The following is a 25647-nucleotide window of genomic DNA, read 5'->3' as shown; positions in this document are numbered from 1 at the left end:
ATAAAACACAACACCAAATTCTGTTCTAATTCTTTATCATACATCATCTTTATCATCCATCCCAACTAAGTAAAAGCGCACTTGCAAGTTGTTTCTTTTGCTTAATACACATAAAGAGACACTGTTTTCATGGTTTGTGGCAATATAATTCTTTCTACCTCACTCTAACAATGTGACAAAAAAAATATTTGGAGGGTTTATTAGCACACTGACAAGTCCCCTTCAAAAAAGGTCCCTAGAATTTCAGGTGTTATGATCACCAGTGATCGAGCAGTTGCAGATTGCTGGAGAACTACAGTTCGCTCACTGAACCGAACTACAAATCCAATCATGAACCTCACACACACCAGTTCCTGATTCCACCAGATGAGACACACATACTGACACACAGCTTAAGCTTATCATTGAATTAATACTTGGACTATAAAGACACCTCTCATTTTTGCACACATTGCTCAGTCTTGTTGTTTACCTGTAACATACAAAGCTTTCTCGCTGTTTAGTCTTTCCATGTTTGACCCTTGCCTTATTACCTTGTTTACGTTGTTTGCCGCCTGTATTGACATTTTTGCCTGTGACCTAGACTACGCTTCTGGTTTGCCTTTATACTCTTGTTTGTACCTGTTGACCATTGCCTGCATGGTGATTCTTAATAAAACAGAACTTGAATCCCCAACTCCAGCGCCCCTTCCGGCAACGGTGGATGGGGAGAATTAGGATTAAAGGCATAGGCAACAAAAACAGCAGCATTGTGTTCAAAGCAGAAAATGCCAATATTCTGGAAGGTATAATAAATAATCTGATGGGCTTTTGGAGCTGAAACTTTACAGACACATCCTGGAAGCACAAAACATGTATCTTAAATTTTGAAAAAAGGGGTAAAAAAGGTGCTCTTTAAATCATTATATGAGCCATAATTATTAATTAATAGATTTAAATGTATTCTGGTGTACATTTTCTACACAGTTTTTTTTTTTTAAACCAGACCCCAGGACCAGTTCTGATCAAAAACTGAACACCTCCTGCCAGTTTAAGGCGCTTCTGTAAAGGCGCCTTTTTCTCCCACCTAGACCTGCTTTAATTCAGCAGATTTTATTGCTGAGCCTCTCAGGAGAAAATTCTGTGAAGAGCCCGTTTTGCAGAAGGGCCTAATGAGAGTCTCCAGCACCTCCTCACAGTGACACAGACCTGACCCTTCATCATTATGATTATCGGAAATGCTCCTGGGAAGCAGAGACAGGGAAGACGATGGTAAATTTGGGGAAGGGGTTACCATTTTTCCCTTTAATATTTATTGTCTTCTCCCTTTATTACAGCGCTCTTCCTTTCTTTTGATCACTTGTGCTTCTCCTCGCTGCTTCTCCCATGATCCCTCAGCTCATTCCTCTGCTAAAGGAGTTTTTTTTGCCACTAATTAGATTTTATTTACTTTCTTTAGCCTTGCGCTTCCAATTCTTCCCCTTGCTATGATCTCAACACCTGCCACAGCGCAGACTAAAGCTGAAACTCAGTCTAATAATAAGAGCATATGCATTCTCTCAAACGCTAGCGGTGTTCAAAGTCTTGTTTGTTCTTAGGCCAGAAATGTACTCTGTGCAAATACGCAAACACAGATGCAAAACCGTGGAAGTGTTGAAAGCATATCGTTCATGCATACGTGTGCAACAGAAAATGAAAAATGAAACACAACCAAACAAACACAAACTTCAAAGCTAGAAATGCATTTAGTTTGGCCATTTCTCGTTGAAGTTAAGAAAATACTAGCAGCAATAGAATGAACAGTGTATTTGTTTCAATATTTGACAGCTTTTTTTGCGATATATGCAAAAGTTAAGACGCAAAACCCTATAAATTCATCAGACCTCTTTTCTTGTAAATGAACATTTTCTATGAGGCTCCTCTGATTAGGTTCAGAAGTTTTATATTATATGTTATGATAAGGTTATTAGCTGGTAAATAAAATAGCCTTTTTTCAAAAATGTCACTTTTAGACAATTCTTTGGTTTTTGACAAGGTCGATTTTCTTTTGCATCAAAACTAAATAAATCCACTTCTGCTTTTTTTTTGCAAAAACCTCTAAATCCACCTATTGGGACAAGACAGTGTAACTAGTTGAAAAATCACTAAAGATGCAATTAGAAGTTATTTTACCACACATAAATCACATTACACGAACCACCCTAAATACATAAATCTGTCAAGTAAGTGGCGATTCATTCCACTGTGATGAGCCAGGAAAAAAAACAAGAGGGAAAATGAATGAAATCTGTAAAGTGCTTTAATCAATAACATTAAAACTTGAAATTAATTAAATCCTTACTATCTGTTGTGATATTTTTGGATTTAGATTTAATGTAAGTAGACCAATGTAAACACTGCAAACGTTGTAAACTTAGCTATTTAGATTTTAAAAATGCAGTGTAAAACATTCATTCATTCATTTGTTTTCTTTTCGGCTTAGTCTCTTTATTAATCCGGGGTCGCCACAGCAGAATGAACCGCCAACTTATCCAGCACGTTTTTACGCAGCGGCAACTCACCTCTGGGAAACATCCATACACACTCATACACTACGGACAATTTAGCCTACCAAATTCACCTGTACCACATGTCTTTAAACTGTGGGGGAAACCGGAGCACCCGGAAGAAACCCACACGAACGCAGAGAGAACATGCAAACTCCACACAGAAACGCAGAGGCTCGAACCAGCGACCTTCTTGCTGTGAGGCGACAGCACTACCTACTGCGCCACTGCTTCGCCGTGTAAAACATTATGTAACATCAATATCTGTGCATTGTCCATTAATATAAAAAGCTTATCAGGCGTATAGGTATTATGAAGTTATACAAATAATCTATAGTTCTATACATTACATTTATCTTTTAAAAAAAATAGCTTTCTCTATTTTAAAAAAAATGCCTCTCAAATTTTTTTGAAGCTGTCATTCATTCATTCTCACCATACTTAAGGTCTTGATTCCTTGTTTATCTTCATAGCATCTGTGTGGGATAAAAGAACGGCATCTTAACTCTGTCTTTTGTGAAATGGAGTTGCCGTTTAATGTATAGTAAATCGGACTCATTCAAAGTAGTGTCACTGTGCAAAAATCGTTATGAATGCGTGCTAAACTTCCGACTGTACATTGTGTTTTCTTTTTCTTATAATGCACAGATTTGAGGTAAGGGACGTTTTCATTTTCCATTCACTGACAGTCGGACAGCCTAATCCAGTTATTCAAACTTTTTAAAGTGTTTTAAAATCAAAATTGAAATTGTCTACTCATAAAAGTCAGGAGTGCGCTGCTACATTGAAAACATAATTTGATTCGTGCCTTCTGATTGGTTTTCAGGATATAGCGGCAAGAGGCGTTTAGTGGCTTTTGCCAACAAACTGTTATTTCTGAATGCGTTGACGCTGCTGTACTACTTGTTGATGGTGTACTACATGCTTAAAGCATGCACTCAATGTCATTATCTCATTTTTGGCGGAAGTGGCATTTAGCGGCTTTTGCATCTCTATATCTCATCTATAGATATTATCTATCTATCTATCTATCTATCTATCTATCTATCTATCTATCTATCTATCTATCTATCTATCTATCTATCTATCTATCTATCTATCTATCTATCTATCTATCTATCTATATATATGTATATATATATATATATATATATATATACAGTTGAAGTTAGAATTATTAGCCCCCCTGAATTATTAGCCGCCCTGTTTTTTCCCCAAATTCTGTTTAACGGAGAGCAGATTTTTATTTTATTTTAAAAAAAATTTTATCTTATCTCTGCCATGATGACAGTAAATAATATTTGACCAGATATTTTTTAAGACTTCTATACAGCTTAAAGTGACATTTAATGGCTTAACTAGGTTAATTAGGTTAACTAGGCAGGTTAGGGTAATTAGGCAAGTTATTGTAAAATGCTAATAATATTTTTCCATAAAATGGATAAGAAAAAATTTAAAACTGCTTTTATTTTAGCCGAAACAAAACAAATAAGACTTTCTCCAGAAGAAAAAATATTATTAGACATACTGTGAAAATTTCCTTGCTCTGTTAAACCATTTGGGAAATATTTTAAAAAACAAAAAGAAATTCACAGGGAGGCTAATAATTCTGACTTCAGCTGTATATTAAATGATACTTAAAATTCTTATAATTTTTGGCATTAAAGAAAAATCATTTGTATTTCTGTAAGTATTTTGGCTTTTGGTCACATTTGTAAAATAGCTTTTTGTTGTTTTATAGTTTGTGTCCACTTTGGGTTTTAAACTGCATTTCATTACATTGTACTTGTACATGTGTAATGACAATAAAGTTAAATCTAATCTAATCTAATCTAATCTAATCTAATCTAATCTAAGTGTGGATATTTCAAGTAAATATAAATATATTTTTGCAAATTTACTTTGAACATTTTTTTCCAGTTAAAAGCTTCTAAAGTTGTTTTGGACCCTATTGACTATTATTGCATGGACAAAAAATGCAAGAATGCAAGCACAGATGTTCAATTTTGGATACGTTGAAAGCACATTGTCAATACATACTGTACTTATGCAATAGAAATTGAAGAATTATCCATAAAACAAACACAAACTTCAAAGCTGAAAATATCTTTTCTTTTGGCCATTTTCCCATGAACTTCAGGAGCAACACTAGCAGTGATGGAATGAGCAGCATGTACTTGAACCTTTTAACTGGACACCAAAGACAGCTTTTATCAATCATATTGATTATTTAATGTCAGGAGTGCAAAATCGACTTGCAAAATCAATAGTTTTAGCTGTTTTCGATTAAATCATTATACACATTAATATAAAGTGTTTTCTGATTAATTCAGGTTAATAAGGCTTATAACAAAGTGTCCAGAAACGCTTTTTTTTTGGTCCGTGAATGCACATACAGTATATGGAGAAATACTGATTATCTAAACATGTTTTCATAGTTTAAACATAGATATCCATTCATTCATTCATACATTAATTTTCTTGTCGGCTTAGTCCCTTTATTAATCTGGGGTCGCTACAGCGGAGTGAACCGCCAACTTACTCAGCAAGTTTCTTGCTCTTATATGATCTTGGCAAACGGTGCATCATTAAAATGGTTTCCAGTTTTAATATTTAACCACTTTTATGATGCAACTTGGTTGTAGTGACAGCAAATCTTTAATAAGTCAAAATGTTAAAAAGGAAATAAATTTGTGGAACTGGTAGAAATGCTCCAGTTTTTTTTTATTTTTATTTTATAGAACTTAAAGTCAGAGTAATGTTTTTCATTTTGGTCAGAAGGGGAAGATCAAGATTAATATGGCTAGGAACTATACTGTCAGTCCAGTGTAATGATGAAAATTATTTTTGTACCAGGGCTGCATAGATATATACACTAAATATCACATACAGGCCCTGATCATGTACAGTTCTTCCAGGACAAATGTCATTCAACTTGCACAAGTCAAGACTAAAGCCAAATTTAAGATGCTGGACTTCTGCACTGCGCACGGGTGTAGTAACGAGCAAACAAAGAAAACAAAGCACACAGGCAGGACATTTCATGGATAAGATTTCATTTTTTACGTTTTTGTATGTTACGAACTTTTGTGCTAAACAACATGATAATGCAGTCTCTTAATGCACTACAGCCATAAAGCAACGGAACACCAACTCACACTAAATACTATAGGCTTATGCTAGTTTTGTTGAATAAAATAAGTAAATATTGTAAATGAAATATGACAACAAGATGCTGCAGTGCTTAAAAATTGCATTATTGTCGGCTAAGTGACCGAGTTGGTGATGGGGATTCCTTCACAAACTAATCGCTCCCTCCGCAAACGCATTAAGGGCATGTCAGAATCCACTTTTGCTATTTTAAGGAAAAATCCACTTTGCGCCGTGGCGCATGGTCTAAAAGGGTTGAGCTTATTTTCTTAATGAGTTATGGGTGTTTTAAGAATAAACCAAACAGAGTCTCATCTCCAATTCCCATTAAGAGCCAGTTGCGTCACACGACAGCGCATTTGCTATTTACATGACCAACTTTGTAAGTGGAAAAACTGAACCCTTCACTAGAGAGAAAACAGAGCATCTACAGCGCAAGAATGAGAGATGAGCCTCCTCATTGTTTACTTTTGCTTTCACTCTTGTGAATAGGGAAACTTCTTGTACGCACAGACATCAATTAGCCTATAAATAATTAATTTTGTTAGTTAAGTGCAAAGATTTGTTTCAAAACTATTTCTAAATTCAGTTCTAATTTCCAGCAAACTAATACATTAACAATAATAACAAAGTGTGCTCAAAAAATTGAGTTATATCCTTATACACATGCTGTGCCCCACATGGTCTAAAACCTGGCAGGTGGGCAAATCTAAGCTTGTTTTTAATAAAACAAATATACATATGCATATAATAAATAATACTGATAATAATAATAACATTATACAAAAGCAAATTGTCATGAATAAACTGAAAAACCCCCAGAGATGAAGGCATGAAAGGATGTGTTTATATTTATGTAGGCTAGAAAGAAATATGTTTTGTAATATTTTAATCCCTTATAATTATATCCTTTATATCCTTATTATATCCTATTTATATCCTTAATATTTAAATAATTTTTCTTATGTAAAGATATTTGCGTATTGTTGTACATCCTGTTTGTATTAAGCAATGTGCAAGCAGGCGCATAACCAACACGCTCTGCATTGGACTTTAGACCGGATTTGTTCTGGTCTATAGAACAGTCTATTAAAGTTTCTCAAAATAGCAATGCGCCAGCAATGTGCCTCAACACGCCTCCTTTTTTAGATCAGAACGCCTATGGGCACACATACGAGCGCAAATGCATTTGCTGTTTAAACAGCGTGGCGCAAAACGACTCTTGCGCCAAGTTAAAACTAGCTAACAACAATTGCGTCTCGCCTTGTGCCACATTGCACCAGGTGTGTGATAGGGCCCATGCTCTATGTCGGCAATGCCTGTGCGGTCACTTATCCATCGATGTTTAAAAGTGATGTAAGATTATAATTTTAGTAATTTAAATTAATATTTGCATACTGACCACCGGAAAAACTTCCAATCAAAGATATATGTATAAATGTGTATATATCTCTGGCTCTGGATGGACAGTTCTCCACTGCACCTTGGTTCCACGTTAATTTCAAAGGAGCGCTACCCTGTACTAAAATGGCGGCTCAATCGAGGCATTCCTTCCAATAGACAGCAACAGCAATGGCAACATCTAATGTAAACATCTATGCCAGGGCTGCAGCAGGCTCAGTGATTTACTGTAGTAATACCTAGTTGGGCACTATTTCCAGTCACTGCGTTATATCAATTTTGCTGCTCCAGCCATGGTAAAGCAGCAAAGTTCCTTAATTATTACGGCAAAATAAGAGTATAGTTCTGAGTCATACTGACCTAGAAAATAACAACTTTTAATTTTTTCAAAGTAACTGCAGAAGAGTTGTGCTTTAAATAGGACAGTTGTCTTTCTTTAACTCTTAGGGCTTTATTTTAATGACCTAAGCACAAAGTCTAAAGTGCATTGGTGTCAATATGGGGATGTGACACTGATAACAGGGGTGCGGATCCAAATTAGGTTTATTAGGTCAGGCAAGCAACGGTCAACACAGGGCCAAACAGATGTATAAGAGCAATCCAGAGGTGTAGTCAAAATAACAGGCAGATGGTCAGAAGGCAGACAGCATACAGGAATAAACAAATAAACGAGGCGAGGATCAAAAATATGGCAAAGAAAGAAAAAATAAAATCTGTTGTAGTGTCACATAAACAGTAGACAAGACTCAGCCATGAGTGTCTCAAAGTGAGCTTGAATTGAACACTTCACTAGCGAGAAAAAAGTTAAAAAGACCATCTGCAGTGCGAGGATAAAGAATGAGCCTCCTCCATTCTGCCTCTTTACTTTCTCTTTACTTTATTTTTGCTCTTTACTCCTTTACTTTCATGAATAAGGAAACGGTTTTGTACACTTAGCCTTGTTAAGCACAAAGATTTGTTTCAAAACTAAATTCAGTTCTAATGTCCAACAAACAAATAAATTAGCAATAATAAAGTGTGGTCAAAAAACAGATATATCGAAACACACATCCTATTGTTATGCACTATAATGTCCAAAACCCGACAGGTGGACAAATCTAAACTTGTTTTTATTAAAACAAATATAAAAATGTATAATAATTAATACTACTAATAAAAAATTGTCATGAAAAAAAATGAAACTCCCAGAAAATTACAGTTGTGCTGGTATAAAAATATCAACATATCACACCATATATGACTTGCTTCTTATTTAGCTGGGTGTATGACTGGGCCCTTAAACTCTATTTTGATTTTTTTGATGCTAATGGTCTAACCTAAGTCAATGATCTATGCTAAGCTAAGCTAAAAGGGCTCCCGCCAGATCTGCAGCAATTGTAAATCTTGAAGTGACTGATAATGAGCCTATTTCCGAAAAAAAAAAAAAAAGTGGAGTGTTCCTTTAAGTTACTTCTTATATATATATATATATATATATATATATATATATATATATATATATATATATATATATATATATATATATATATATATATATATATATATATATATATGGTGATTTGCTGCAAGTTGGCACTAACAGCACTGAGGCCACAGGATTAATTCCCACGGAAGGAATAATCAGGTAAATTGTGTAACCTGAATGCAACGCAAGACATGTCAGATAAAACTGTCTGCCAAATGTGCAAATGTACTGTCTTAAATGGCTGTCTAATCCCTCCGCAGGTCTCAGGGAAAAAGTCTCATTGTCCTGACAGCGGAGAGTGTGTGTGGTCCAGTCTGGAGGGGTGAAAGAGCAGCAGTTTGCCCTTCTGCTGTCCGTTTGCTATGCCAAGCCCAGACATGGCACCTCACACACAGACAGCAGCTCAGAGCGCAGAGCCAGCTAATGAGGTCAGAGCTTCACACACACTCACACACACAAGGTGCCTAAACACCAGCATGTTCAGCAGGCAGCTGGAACACACATACAGTTAAAGGCAAAATTATTCGCCCTCCTGTGAATTTTATTTTTCCTTTTCAAATATTTCCCAAATAATGTTTAACAGAGCGATGGATTTTTTACAGTATTACCTATACATTTATTTTTTTCTGGAGAAAATCTTATTTGTTTTATTTCAGCTAAAATAAAAAGCAGTTTTTAATTTTCTTAAAACTAAGTTGAAGTCAATATTATTAGCCTTAGAATATTAGTATTACCTCTGTGCAATACATTTTAGAACAAACCATCATTATACAATGACTTGCCTAATTACCCTAACTTGCCTAATTAACCTAATTAAACCTTTAAATGATACTTTAAGGTGAATACTAGTATCTTAAAGAATATCTAGTAAAATATTATTTACTGTTATCATGGCAAAGATAAAACAAATCAGTTATCAGAAATTAGTTATTGAAGAGCCCCTGGAGAAGTAGTTAGTGCTGTCGCCTCACAGCAAGAAGGTCGCTGGGTCGAACCTCGGCTCAGTTGGCATTTCTTTGAGGAGTTTGCATGTTCTCCCTGCGTTCGCGTGGGTTTCCTCCGGGTGCTCTGGTTTCCTCCACAGTGTAAAGACATGCTACAGGTGAATTGGGTAGGCTAAATGGTCTGTAGTGTATGAGTGTATGAGGGTGACAGGCCCAGACGACAGGCGGACCGGAATGTGTAAAAAACGTTGCAAACATATGGACAAGTCTAAATGGAGGACTTGTTCCAAGGAGCCGACCCCGCAACCATACGGGACTAAGGCCAAAGAAGAAGAAGAAGAGTTATTGAAGAGCCCCTATTATGGGTTTTTGAAAATGACCTTCCAGGCAGTGCGTAACACAGCTCTAAGTGAAGTGAAATATCCAGCTAAGGTTTAAATCTGAAAGTGCACCGTGTTTAAACCTATTGACTCAGGACATCGATACAGAACTCAAGCCCCGCCCATTTGTTGCGCGCAGACCCAGGAAAATTGAAACCCCCAGCCACAAACACTTAAGAAAGAAAAAGAGGAAGACTGTAGCAGATCCCGGTTGTCACGGCCACACACGGAAGACAAGGAAGGTAAAACTGGCATTGTAGAGGGTGAGCGATCTCACACACAAACAGTTCAAAGTGTTAGCTCAGTACATTGGTTAAACGACAACATAAGAATAGTCACTTCCCTTAAATAGATGCAACTGCATTTATAGGAGAAGAGTAACATCCACGGAGGAGCACATGAGAGTTCAGTAGAAAAAACGAGAGAGACCATGTGTCGTTGATACCAGCCGCTGACTGAATGAGTGAGGTGAGTATTTATGTGCTGCGTCTGAAACCGTATACTTCCATACTATATAGTATGCTAAAATCAGTATTTGAGCCGAGAAGTATGTCCGAATTCATAGAATTTAAAAATCAGTACGCGAGAAGTACCCGGATGACTTACTACTTCCCGTGAGTTTCTGGAGTGCACATAATGCACGCTGCGCTATCCCATGATGCCCTGCGAGGAAATTCATGAAAGGGAGTAAAGCGATGCAACTGACGCAGGTAGGTCGCGTGACCATGACAAAATGGCGGATGCAGTACGTTCGAATTCCATTCATACTTTTCTAATTCATACTGTATAGAACAAACTTTTCCAACGGCCGAGTAGTATGTTTAAATTCAAATGCAGTACCTACTGAGTAGTAGGCGGTTTCAGACGCAGTCATGGTGTGGGTTCAATTAATCAGGTGAGGGTTCAATTGAGGGTACACATGTACAAGTGTGGTGTGTGATGGAAGGTTGAGGGAGAGAGGTGAAAAGGACTGCAGGTACGTGGCCAGGGTGAGACACGGGTTGAATCATGTCGCGAAGATGCTAAAAAAAATCTAATAATAATAATAATAATAATAATAATAATAATAATAATAATAATAATAATAATAATTATTATTATTATTATATAATCATATTATATAATAGTATTATTATTATCGTGATCATTATTATTATTGTTATTATTTTATTATTATTAAGTAGGATATTGTTTATTTATTTATTTATTTTATTTTTTATAAGTCTACTTTTACAACTTTGACGTATTTAAACACCTGCAGAAATGTTCTAACCACTAGGCCTATGTCATACTAGGCTACAGACCTTTTTTTTTATTAATAATCTATCATAAATTAAAAGCATTACATATGCTATATATTTTCGTTTTCCCAAGCCTTGGAGATGTAACGTAAATTCCGCTTTTAAACAACAGTCACTTAAAGCTTCCGTCACGTGCCACGGCTGCGTTCAAAATGTCAAACGTTTTCAAAGTGCACTAAGAAGTGAGAGCAATTGTAAACATGAAGATCGCTAAAATTGAACTGTAAAAATATTTTAAAAGAAAATCACACCTAAGAGTGATGACTATGGCTTTTTCTTTAATCCTTCCGAGTTTAAATGTTAGAACGTTCTAAATGAATAGGGGGGATAACTGGGAATAGAACACAATCAGGAGCTTTGCTTAACTACAGCTCTGCCTTTTTTATGCACATTTTAGGCCATCACATAAAAAATGCTGAATTGAAACTCCAAGATGTTGATAAATTCTGCATTAAAAATATTACAAGCTCAATTGAGTGAGGTATCTTATAATCGTATAATCTGTGATAGAAAAAAACATTTACAGAATTAATTCATTGATGCTCATCAAAAAAAAAAGTTATGTGATTTTGCTTCAGTTAATGATGTGACTGGAGAAAGGCAAGACTATTAGCTCTCCTGTGAAATATTTATTCTTTCCCAAGTGATGTTTAACCGATCAAGGACATTTTCACAGTATCCCTCGTAATATTCTTTCTTCTCCTGGAGAAAGTCTTACAAGATCATTATTATGAGACTCATTAAGCAACAATTCACTGTAATACAATGACTTGCCTAATTAACATAACCTGCCTAGTTAACCTAATTGAGCTTTTAAATGTCACTGTAAGTGCGACACAGTGGATAGCACTGTCACCACACAGCAAAAAGGTTGCTGGTTCGAGTCCCGGCTGGGCCAGTTGATGTTTCGTGTGTTGAGTTTGCATGTTCTCCCCATGTCTCCCCCGGGTGTTCCAGTTTCCCCCACAGTCCACAGTGAATTGAACAAACTGAATTGGCCCTAGTGTATGTGTGTGTGTAAATGAGTTTCTATGGATGTTTTCTCAGTGACGGGTTGCAGCTGTAAGGGCTTCCGCTGCATAAAACATATGCTGGATAATTTGGCGGTTCATTCTGCTGTTGCGACCCTTGAATAATAAAGAATATAGAAATATAGAAAATAGAAAATTTATGAATAAATGAAAACACTTGGGAAATATATGAACATTTCAGGAGGGCTAATAACACACATAATACGTTGAAACATTTCAAATACAGATTTAGCTTTCTTCCTGTAAAAAAAATAAAATAAAATCCATATCCATAAAGTATACCAAATGTATACTAAATTGGTATCATTTCATTTTGATGGTCCCTTTAACATATTTTGTTGAATTTAAGTTACACTGCATCTACTGTACGTACCAACTAATTCTCAATAAGCAGACTGTTAGGTTGGGCTTAGGGTTAGTGTAAGTCGACATGTACTGTACTTGCAAGTTACTGATAGTCAGTTAAATTGTTGCTGTTGAAAGAGCAGTATCAGCAGATATTAAGAAGACAGTCTACTAATACTCAAATGAGAAGTAATTGGCATGTAGTTGCAATGTAACTTTTAGTCAACAAAATGTGCAATAGGGACCAAAATAAAGTGTTTAAGTGATCAAAAATAAATAATATTTGGAGAAATGCTTATATATCTACATGATGCTACTGTAACTTCTCAAAGGCAAAGGCTCTAATGTTGTTTTGGACCCCATTGACTTTCACAGGATCGTTAATATTCTGCTATTCTGGGATGGAGCAGCAAGCTCAGATCATTTTTATTCAAAGTTCACTGCAGACGGTTATCATTATTATCAGGATCATCGATCCTGGCAAACTGTGTATCATTACAAAAATTCAACACTCCAGTTTTGATACTTAACCACTTGATTTTATGGTGTGGAGGTCATTTCTTAATCTTACTGATAAAATTCAGAATTAATAAAAAATAAACATACTTTTAATTGCATAATTTTAGTTTTGAGGGGTTTGCTATGCTATGTAATATTGAGAAAGTATATTAAAATAGTTATTGGATTGGTTATTTGTTTGGGTTTTTTTAACCCAAGAACCATTGGCATTTTTAGAATCGTTTTACACCAAAAATACCTCGTTATATTTGGAATTGATTTTACAATAGAGGGCATTTCCAAAAAGGCATTTTGTCAGATTCAACTTATTTCCTGGGGCAAATGCATCCCTAAAGTACAGTTAAATAAACCCACATATATAGAGAAACATTCAGCTCTCTTCAGGCTGGCTACTGTTTGTAATGCATTAGTCACAGTGTTAGCATGAATTAGCATTTTTCTAACCCATACCTGCCAACACTCTTGTTTTTTTCTGGGAATCTCCCGTATTTCAGACTCATCTCCCGTCACCCTCCCGTTTTGTTATTTTTCCCGAAAAGCTCCGGTAATTTAATAAAACAGATTTTAATACGATTTTCAACAAACACCCTTAATGTTTTTATGACTTTATTAAGATTTTCATGGTGATTTTACTTTCACCGTCTTATTTAGGGAAACTCCTAAGATAAATAAGTTATTTCTCTGAACATTAGTAATAAACAGGTATAAAATGCTGCGCTTTCCACCTCCTTTATTCAGCCGCAATGATTTCTGGGACTTCTTGAGCTAGTTTTGCATTCAAATCTGCATATGTGCATCCTCGATATCAAGAAAGTATGTCGGAACTTTCCCGTGTCCTCTGTTCTTGCGGTCTTGAGTTTTGGAACTGAACTTTGGGGATTGATGATGACGTTACACGAGAACGCAAGATCGCTGAAGAACGCATGTCGAGAAACAGTCATTGACTAACATTTTGTTGACATAAGTTTCCATGTCTACATCATGAATTGACATGTTAATAGCATCCTTGTCTTTAACACTGTAAACATCTACTTTAACTGATTTATTTTAGCAAAATACTATGTTTTAGCTTAAGGCTAGCATTTCCAAAGACATTTACTATAGTTTACTATATTTGGAACTGATTTTCCAATACAGGGCATCTCCAAAGAGGCATTGTAGCATTTTCTAGCATCTCAGCATATGTGACATTTTCTTGACAAAAATTTCAATTTCTACATCATGAATTGACATACTGCTAGCATGTGTTTAACATACCAAACTTGAACATTAATTCATTTTAGCCTATCCAATCTCACAAGATTAGCATCACTGCTGAAAAATCCATCTTAAGCCAGTCTAAGCTGGTTGTCTGGTTTTATCTGGTTGACCAACCTGGTTTTAGAGAGGTTTTGGCCATTTCCAAGCTGGTTTCTATCTATTTTCAGCCTGGTTTAAGCTGGACACAGCTGGTTTTAGCTGGTCTTCTCCTGGCCTGACCAGCTAAGACCAGGCTGGAAATAGATAGAAACCAGCCTGGAAATGGCCAAAACTGCTCTAAAACCAGGCTGGTCAACCAGCCAACCATGCTGGTTTAAGCTGTTTTTTCAGCAGGGATTTTTTCTAGCATTTTTGGGGACATGTTGTTTGGATGTTGTTATAACATCACACAGTTTAGCATTTTGCTACTATTAATTAGTTTGCTAGTATATTTCCTGCACAATTACATTTTGTTAGCGTGAAATAAATCAACTTAGATTTTGTTGACAAAAATTTTAATTTCTACATCAGGTAGAATTTCTACATTGTGAACTTGCTAGCGTTTAACATAGCAAACATTAACATTAACTGATTCAATTTAGCCAGTTCAGAGTCTTAGAAGATTAGCAAGTGGCTAGCATTTTGGGTACATGTTGCTTAGATGTTGTTGGATGCACAGAGTGCAATAAAACAACGTGTCTAAATGATGAATATACGTCCTCATATGTCGAAAGAATCATGAAGCCATTGGCTAAATTCTCCGTCAGTCAAACTAGGATGTAACTACTGATAAAAGTGCCTGACAGACAGCATATGCAGAATGTCAAAACACTCACTGCTTTGTTTAGATTTTAGTGACTATAACTTTGACTTTTTATTCAGTTTGTGGTCTCATTTTGTTTGTAACACTAAGCTATGACATTAACTTTCCTTTTATTACAAAGATGCCATTTTCAAGCGCAAGTAACATAGTAAACAATGTAAACAACAGGTCTCTGGAAGAAACAATGACGTTACGAAATAGATCACCATTCATAATTCAACACTATTGTGTCGGTGGACTAAATGTGCTTGATGGGATGTTGTTCTGTGGACTCTTACCTTTTAAAATATACTATGATATACAGCAATGAATGCATATTACAATGATATTTACTATATCTAATAAGCAGTATCTAATATCTAATATAAGCAATAAGCTATATCTAATAATGTCTGTACAACTTACAAAAATTAAGCAAATACATTCTTTATAAGCTTCCCATTAGAAAACAACTAGCTATACTGGCTGCTTGAGGGTTGCAGCTTTAGACTGATGTATAGTTTGTCAAGATTACTTGTGTTCTTTTTGATGCAGGCTAATTTGTTCATAAACACTGACATGTGCAAAAACACTGGCTAAGAGGTTGCACATTGCTATCTTGAATGAGCATGTTGCTACAGTGTTTATTTGTATTTTTATAATTATTTTACAACAAAAATTATTTATTAGGGGTTGTGGAACTGCTTTTCCAATAGAGGGCATCCCCAAGGAGATGTTTTGTCAGATTCAACTTATTTCCTGGGACGAATGTGTCCCTAAAGTATAGTTAAATAAACCCACATACACACAGGAACACTCAGCTCTCTTCAGGCTTGCTGTTGTTTCAGACTGTACACGAAGCACCTGCAGGCTTTTCTCCAGGACTCCCTCTGAGTTTCTCCATCTCTTTCTTTCTCTCCTGCTTTTTTATATCCCGTCGTGTCTAAATGAGGAAAAAAGGGAACAAAATCAGCCTCTCATTCCCATTAAAGCATTCAGTAATTACTCCGCTCCAGGTTTTCCACTTCACTTCTTTTTCACTCTCAGACCCCCATGGACCCGTCTGCATACTTAGTAGAATTTTCTAGAGATTCTGAACGTCTGTTGTTCTAACCCTTACTTGAATGCTTGTTTATTAAATAATTTGTGCTAATTTGAGGATCCTTCCAGCCACCGTGAGGGTATTCCCAGCATGGCTTAATTGCATAACTGGCACATTTCATTTTTAAAGATATAGTTCACCCAAAAGTCACCCAAATCTGCTTTGCCAAGGCTGTGGATTAAAGCTAATGATGTTGTAAATAATGTTCTGATTCTTGCACAGACCTTTCATTTCAATTCATAAGACCCTTATGTATCATTTCAAGCCATGTGCATAGCCTTTATGTGTGTAATTTATTCATGTATATATGCAAATCCTATGAATCACCAAAGGTAACGGATGTGAGTTCTTTGCTCTTCATTTTCTATAAGCAGAGCTAACAAACCTGTATTTAGCTCATGCATTTTCTTGTATTTTATCAAAAGTCAGTACAACACCATCTTGTGCCAACAAAAATGACTTGAACGCACTTCACGTCCTTACTACAACACATTAGCTTGTACAACACATTAGCTTTTAAGTAGGAACGTCCAAGAATGACTTACACCTTGAACTGAGACGTGACAAGATTTCAGCAACAAACCATTTGGCAGTCTGCACAAAACGTGCCATGACAGAAACATTTAAATACCAACGAACACACTCCCAATGAAAACATTAAGTCTTTTAATCGGATTATTACATAGTAAACATCTTAAACATCATTAATAGGCTACTGATTAGTGTTGGTTTGCACTCAGTTCTGACTTTCATTTTTCAAACCATCTGCTAGCTATATCAAGATCTGAAGTGAACTATTTGCTATGGCATTAAATGTTAAATAAAATGGCATTCAAACTCACTTTGGGAGCATTTAACACTGAATAAAGCACATAATCGGTACCTGAGGTTATCATTGTAATAGTAGTATACTGTATGCTGTTGTTCTGCTGTGACATTGTGAAAATAGAAAGCATTTCTAAAATAGACATTTCATGTGTTGCTGTTGCTGTTGTTAGGACAAAAACGTATTGTATCATGAACAGATAGCCTTTATAGCGGCGCTACGTCATGTTAAATGTCTTAATGTGCACTCACATTTCTTAAACGAACAGGAAAACGCGCCTGGGCACAGTTCGGATAGCATAGCACGTGTCGTGGCAGCATATTTTCATTCAGGATGTTTTAATGGAATTATATACTGCATGGCGAACAGAGAAAAACCTCCGCATTTAGGGACTCGCGTGATCCTTTAAGGTAATCAAAAATCCCTGCTTACATGGTAGACCAGGGGTGCTCAATCCTGTTCTTGGAGATCTACCTTCTTGTAGATTTCAGTTGCTACCCATATCAAACACACCTGCCTGTAATTATCAAGTGGTGTTCAGGTCCTAATTGGTCCAGGTGTGTTTGATATGGGTAGCAACTGAAATCTGCATGAAGGTAGATCTCCAGGAACAGGATTGAGCACCCCTGTGGTAGACTCTTAATCAGTATTATCTTAATCATAAGAGCGGAGAATTGGTGTCCATGTCAATGTACTCAGTGAAAGTGGCAGATGAAGTTGCAAGCTGTCAAAGACAGCCCCATTATTTGCCTTTAAGGAATCTCTTGCTCACTGCATGCGCTGTACTGCGCATGTTGTGTGTGTGTGTGTGTGTGTGTGTGTGTGTTTGTAGTCAACTTAGAAATTTTTGTTTGTTATTGGCATTGATTGTTGAAATTCAAATCGCACTTACATACCTGTGTTTTTATTTCTGTAATAAATTCGGCATTTTGTGATTAATCATGATTAATTACAAAAAAAAAGTGTGATTATGTTAATTATTTTAATCAATTGACAGCCCTAGTATATATATATATATATATATATATATATATATATATATATATATATATATATATATATGTATGTATATTAGGGGTGTCACGATTTAGATTTTTAATCGAAATTTATGCTCAATTTCGATTATCGAATCAAAAAATAGAATCGTCAATGCTGCCGTGCCCCCAAGCGGGAAAATAACAGGCTTATTGAAGTGCCTGAGACCCGTCGACAGAACTTAAACCCTCTCCTCTTTCAATGAAGTCGCCGGTGTATAAGCATTTTGGATTTCCAGTGAGTTATGTTGACAATGTTCGTGTTGTCGACAAAAAAACATAGTTTTACAAGCTCTGCTATGTACGTATTACGTACGGTTCGTCCGATAGACAACACCGGCATCGCGATCCTCCGCCTGCCCTCGTTGCAAATCCGCTCGCGAAAAGTACACACTCAGGCCCTGTTTACACTGTCTTTGTTTTTAAATGGCATTTTAGAACGACAACGATTTGACATCCACAGTGGCGTGTAGCATTTCTAAGCAGCCCTCCTTCCTCTCTACCTCTAAAAATGCACATCACGTGACCACACAGACACAGACGCACACACAGCGGGTCCAGGCAGTCAGTGGACTGCTTCAATCTTTCACTCACTTGTACTTAGTCATTTTAGTGAACACCACAGATACTGTTGGCTGGTTCCTGTTGGTTGCGCGTCTTTTTTACCGACGCCATTATAACGACACAGATCAATGCCTATTCCCGAGTCCCACAGAAAAAAAGTGATTGACAGGTGGTAATTATGTGTGTAACTTGCCTTTATGCATTTACTGTATGATTTGTTTATGGGTAAAACAAAGACCAAGCAGGTCAGGTAGTTTAAACGGTAGGCTACAAATAATTAATTGGTCATTAATTAATTAATTATTCATAATCGAAAATCGAATCGAATCGTGCCTTTAGAATCGAAAATGTAATCGAATCGAGGATTTGGAGGATCATGACACCCTTATATATATATATATATATATATATATATATATATATATATATATATATATATATATATATATATATATATATATTAGGGTTGGGCATCTAAGCTATAATGCCGATCCGATACGCATCTCGATACAAAGAATACGATCCGATATATTAGCGATACATTTGTGACATATTGCGATGCAACACGATACGATTTACACCCATATCACGATACAATGCGATATTTCAGCACTAACTAATTAGATCAAGTTTATGAGATGATGTAAGAAAGGATGCTGTGCCATTGAATGAGTTTGATTATTTATTAACAAAGCAAAACCAAGACTTTTTTTTACAAACTGGCTTTTCTCTCAGAGCCAGAGTGTCAGTTTACAGTAGAGGGCCATTTTAGAACCTATAGCACATATTATTTAAAGATTTTCAAGATAAACAGAATGTATAAGTGCAATATATATTATAAATGTATATATTTGCACTCTTTCAACATAAAGGTTTACCATTGCACAACAAGAATTGTGATTTAACCTTTCAACTATGAAAACAAGTTTTACAAAGATATATTGTGCCACTGAATATTCAAAACTTAAGGTCGTGAACTAGCAGTGTTATGCTGCTTTGAAACATCACTGTCACTTTAAACAACAGGCTAATAAAAATATAAATAAATAAAAATTAACAGGAGGTGTTTAAAACCTTCGTTCTCCGTGACACTAGGCTGAATATCTTTGCAGATGAACAATGCAATAGCATTCGTTATTGGTGTAGAGCGAGCAGAACTGTTGCGCATGGAGAAAACTTTCAATGCTTTTCTCACCACTTTTGGAGCTGGTAGCTACAGTTGAAACAGAGCAGGAAGCAGGGGATGCAGGAACACTGGAAGATGCTTCCACAACACCGAGGCGCCGCTTCAAGTGAGATATCAGATTAGTCGTACTGCCCGTGTATTTTTCAGATGCGTGGCACATTTTGCAAATTGCATCTGTCCTAAAAAGTCGTCCATCTTTTTTGCAAAATCCATAATGTTGCCATACTTTAGATTTAAAACTCAGTGGGGAATAAAATGTTTGTTTTGCTTCTCGCGCTTTCTGAGGGCGCTCCACTAGCTTCATCCGCACACCTGATACACTGAGTTGTAGTGTAAGTTTACACATCCGCAAGTCCGTTGCTAAGGCTTACTTTATGTAGGCCGATTAAATTATGCGCCAAAAACAGGTTGACAACACTTGCTAATAAATAAAAAATACATTCTATATTAAAAATATAAGCTGTATCTTGGAAAAACGATGCATCTCGCAAAAACCGATGCATCTCGATTTGCTTCCAAAATTTCATTCTTCCTCTGCTGCTCTACCGATGCACTCGCATCGTGCACGCGCATGACCGCGTATCGATACATATCGGTTAATCTTCCCATCCCTATATATATATATATATATATATATATATATATATATATATATATACTTAAAAGTTGTTGAATTTGTATTATGATAATTTAGTCTCATTTACACGTATAGGAGCCTCAAGAACTAAAAACATACTTTTACATTTTTCAGAAATTGCGTCTGAAAGGTTAAGGCATAATCTACATTTTTTTCAGTCTGTTTTAATAATTTGAACATAATCTTGACTTTGCTAGTGCAAGTCTTCTACATCAAACCATCAGCAAACAAAATCAGATGCTCTCAGTTTAGATTTGCTCCTGGGTCTCTTCATCGCCTACATTTCACAAAATATTTCAAGCATGAGAAAAGCTGCATAATTTATATGTTAAAGTGCTAACGGAGTGATCTAGGAGTGACAGACAACACAGATGCTCTGACTAAGAAAAAAAAATCAACTCCTCGCTGTAGGCCAAATTACTTATCTCCATGCTCTACCTCCATGACATACGCTCGCATGCTTTGCGAATCTTCAACTGTACCCTTTGAGGCATCAGATGTGTCCTTCCTCTCGCTCTTTCTCCTTCACACGGGTCTCCCATCCCCCCGTATCTTGCTCTATCCATTTCAATATCAGGCTGACCCCTCTTAACCTCAACACCCTCCTCCTCCTCTGTCTTGTTCGCTCTCTTTCATCCCATGAGATCTGAATTGCGTGCACATCAGGCTTTCTGGAAGCGAAATGTCTTCTTCACATTCGTTGTCAGCATTATGGGTAATGGAATCCGCGCACTGCTTTTCCATACCATATTTCATTTCATACTTCACACCCTCAAATCTCAGCCCTTCACTCCCTGAGTGTGGTCATGCATTCAGTGTCTGTATAAGAGCCTATGTGTATAGGACGGTTGTGCAAAAGTTTGGTGTAAAACAACAATGACGCTAGTTTTTTAGCAATGCAATGGATTGACCAACGTAAACATGTTTACAATGTTACTTTTTTTTGTCTTAAAACTTTTGTCTTAAAAATTGACACTAATCAGCTCAACTGTATTCAACATTGATAACGTTTAAGTAACGAGTCAGCATATTATGAAGGTTTCTGAAGGACAGCAATGCATTTTGTCACTGTATTAGCATGATGTTACTTTTTTTTGTCTTAAAACTTTTGTCTTAAAAATTGACACTAATCAGCTCAACTGTATTCAACATTGATAACGTTTAAGTAACGAGTCAGCATATTATGAAGGTTTCTGAAGGACAGCAATGCATTTTGTCACTGTATTAGCATGAATTAGCATTTTGCTAACCTGTTTCTAGAATGTTTACCATTTAGCTAACATTTATTAACATTTTGCTAGTATACTTAACACAGGGTAATATATTTTGCTACTATTCAGCAGCACTTTAGCTTATTTTCTGTGCATTTTGTTAGCATGAAATAACATGTCCATGTCATCTACATCATGATTCAAGCTAGCAAAATGTAAATGTAATTAGCATGTCAGCATATTTACTGCACATTTATGTTTTGCTAACATGAAATAACATGCCATCTACTTCATGAACTGACGTTATTTCATGCTAGCTAAATGTAAATGTCATTAGCATGTTAGCATATTTCCTGCACATTTACGTTTTGCTAACATGAAATAACGTAATGATTGCATGCCATCTATATAATGAATCGACATTATTTCATGTTAGCAAAATTTACATTTTATTAGCTTGTTTGCATATTTCCTGCACATTTACATTTTGCTAAGATAAAATAGCATGGCATGAAATAACATGTCACCTACATCATGAATTGACATGTCTTTTCATGCTAGCTAAATTTATATTTAATTAGCATGTTACTATATTTCCTGCACATGTATGTTTTGCTAACATGAAATAACATGCCATAAAAAACATGCTATCAATGTCACGAATTGAAATTTTATTTCATACTAGCAAAATGTAAATGTATTTAGCATCTTAGCATATTTCAGGCACATTTACATTTGCTAACATGAAATAACATGTCATGAAATAAAGTCATCTGCTTCATGAATTAACGTAATTTCATGTTAGTAAAATGTAAATGCAATTAGCATGTTAGCACACTTCCCACACACATTTACATTTTGCTAACATGAAATAACATGTCATGAAATAGCATGACATCTACATCATCAATTGACATGTTATTTCATTTTAGCAAAATGCTAATCAAATTAGCGTGTTAGAATATTTCCTGCACATTCAGTTTTGCTAACATGAAATAACATGTCATATACTTCATGAACTGACATGTTATTTCATGCAAGCAAAATTTAAATTAAATTAGCATGTTAGCATATTTCCTGCACATTTACGTTTTGCTGACATAAAATAACATGTCATCTACTTTATGAACTGATATGTTATTTCATGCTAGCTAAATGTAAATTTAATTAGCACATTTATGTTTTGCTAGCATGAAATAAAATGTCATGAAATAACATGGCATGTATATCATGAATTGATGTTATTTCATGCTAGCAAAATGTGAATTTTCCCCCAGAGATGGGTTGCGGCTGGAAGGGAATCCGCTGCGTAAAAACTTGCTGGATAAGTTGGCGGTTAATTCCGCTGTGGCGACCCCAGATTAATAAAGGGACTAAGCCGACAAGAAAATGAATGAATGAATGAAAATGTGAATTTAATTAGCATGTTAGCATATTTCCTGCACATTTACATTTTGCTAGCATGAAATAACATGTCATCTACTTTATGAACTGACATGTTATTTCATGCTAGCTAAATGTAAATGTCATTAGCATGTTAAATGTTAGCCTATTTCCTGCACATTTACATTTTGCTAGCATGAAATAACATGTCATCTACTTTTTGAACTGACATGTTATTTCATGCTAGCTAAATGTAAATGTCATTAGCATGTTAAATGTTAGCATATTTCCTGCACATTTACGTTTTGCTAGCATGAAATAACATGTCATCCACACCATGAATTGACATGTTGCTACCATTTTTTAAACTTTGTAAACATTAAAATTAACTGATTCGATTTAGCATGTTCAGAATCTTACAAGATTAGCATGTTTTAAGCTAGTGGCCAGCATCTTTGGAGACCCAAAGTTACTGTTGCTTGATGTTGTTTTAACATGATTTGCACATTGCTACTTTGAATGAGAATGTTGTGATCAAGTTTACTACAATGCTAGTATGCATTTTTTGCTAGCATAATTAAATGAGCTGTTAGCTCCTTAGCTGCATACTAGACTTTTTAAGTGATGGATAGCTAGATAGCTGGTATGGACAGATACACCATAGGTCTGATCAGATAGAAAATAAATGAAGCATAATTGAGATTAGCCTGAGGGTCGCTGCTTTGCTGGTCAAATACTGCATCAAATCTCTAGACAGAGACATTTAGAAATACACTCTCAAGAAGAAAAAGAATAAAGCTTAAGTAGTAGACTTGAGCCAACATAATATTTCAGTTATACTGTACACTAAAAGCCTTACTAAGCCCACATTCTGAAAGGCAGAGCGAAAGCAGATCATTAGATAGAAACGTAATGAAAACTGAAGTTCTCTTTTAGGCTTTATCTTATGTCATTCCCACGCAAACCATCTGTGAAAACCTCTGATTAATGACATTCACAGTTCATTCCTACCACAATGCAGATAGGGTTTCGTAAATGTGATCCATCTACTCCCCTAAATGAGATTTCACTCAGTCAAATGTGATAATGATCAATTGCAGACTCTTTAATAGTCAATGAAGTAACCCAGAAATCAATTTCCAGAATCAGCTACTGTAGAGAGTCAAGCAGAAAGTCAAGAGATTAAAAAAAAAAAAAACAGACAAAGCACATTCATCCGATGCCTTGTTTACAACTGATGCATTTTTGATTATCGGACCACAAGTATACAAGATACCAAGGGTGTTTTTAAACAATCTAGGCACAATTCTAAAACGCTTGGTGCAAAAGAACTAAGGGCGTGTCTGAATCCACTCTAGTTTTTTTTTTTTACTTTGTTCATGAAATAATTCTGAAAATTGACACTAATAAGCTCAACTGTATTCAACATTAATAAAGTTTGAGTAAAGAGTCAGCATTTTATAATGGTTTCTGAAGGATGTACATGCATTTTGTCACTGTGTTAGCATGAATTAGCATTTTGCTAACCTGTTTCTAACATACCATTTAGCTAACATTTATTGACATTTTTCAGTGTTGGGCCGTAGCGTCGCTATTCTCAGTAGTGTGGCGGTTGCATCGCTACTTTCTAAATCAAATAGCTTTTAAATAGCAAAGCTATTTTATTAGTCAAGTAGTGCAGTAGCGTCCAAACAAGCTGCTTTTACCGATCGCGGATCAATAAGTGACGGCACCGACATTCACGGAGCTGTGAGGCCGGTGTCTAACCAATGAAAGTAAATCCATATGATAGCGAGTGATGATTTCTTCTTCTTCCTGTTTTAAAATGTTCCACAACAAAGTTTTTGGTGCGTTACTGCCACTTCTGGCAACTGAAACTTGCTCGATGGAAAGATGACTGAGAGAGAGGAGGTATTTCTGAAGCAGGATTCCTTGTGACCATACCTCGAGAAGTACATGTTAAAATGCAATAACTTTATTTCTGATGCTGTGCTCAAAAATACTAATTTAATATATTATTTTAATTGTGTAACACCTGGTTTTATTGGATTTTTTTAGCTTAAGCTGTTATATACTATAATGTGTTTCTGTTTAGTACAGCATAATATTTGCTGTGTATAATTGAACTGAACAATTATGCCTCATATGGTTTATTGACAGTTTTATTGATCACTACGACAAGATTGATTTGGATTTAAGTTGCTTCGATTTAATAATGAATATTGTAAAAATAGCTTAGATGTAGCTAAGCTACTTTTGCCATGTAGCTTTTAGCCTAGTTGGCTACATTTCCAAGAGGGTAGCTTTAAGTGTAGCCAAGCTACATTTTAAGTAGAGTAGCTAATAGCTTACATTTTTTAGCTACATTTTTTTTACATAGCTTGCCTAACACTGTTTGCTAGTATACTTAAAACTTGGTTAATATTTTTTAGCCTTTTCTTACTATTCATTAGCACTTAAGCTCTCTTTCTGTACATTTTCTTAGCATGAAATAACATGCCATCTACATCATGATTTGACATGTTCATGCTAGCAAAACGTAAATGTAATCAGCATGTTAGCATATTTTCTCTACATTTAAGTTTTGCTAACATGGCATAAC

The 25647-nt window shown here is 35.7% G+C and overlaps 1 long non-coding RNA gene across 15 annotated transcripts in view; it reads right to left on the bottom strand.

Moving 5' to 3' along the window:
- Positions 1–25647, bottom strand: part of LOC141377911 (uncharacterized) — a 345648-nt gene that overhangs the window by 12804 nt on the left and 307197 nt on the right. For 5 of the 15 annotated variants that reach the window (XR_015509837.1, XR_015509838.1, XR_015509849.1 and 2 more), the window contains one exon: positions 14802–16045. This is a non-coding gene — a long non-coding RNA (uncharacterized LOC141377911). Of the gene's footprint in view, positions 1–11083; positions 12041–14134; positions 16046–25647 lie in introns of those variants that run through there. The other 10 variants (XR_015509832.1, XR_015509852.1, XR_015509859.1 and 7 more) reach the window with 7 other exon arrangements.

The sequence above is a fragment of the Danio rerio genome, chromosome 15, assembly GCF_052040795.2.
Source record: "Danio rerio strain M-AB ecotype USA chromosome 15, GRCz13ab, whole genome shotgun sequence".
Taxonomy (NCBI): Eukaryota; Metazoa; Chordata; class Actinopteri; order Cypriniformes; family Danionidae; genus Danio; species Danio rerio.
The sequence above is the reverse complement of the archived record's forward strand: the minus strand, read 5'-3'. Positions and strand labels throughout refer to the sequence as shown.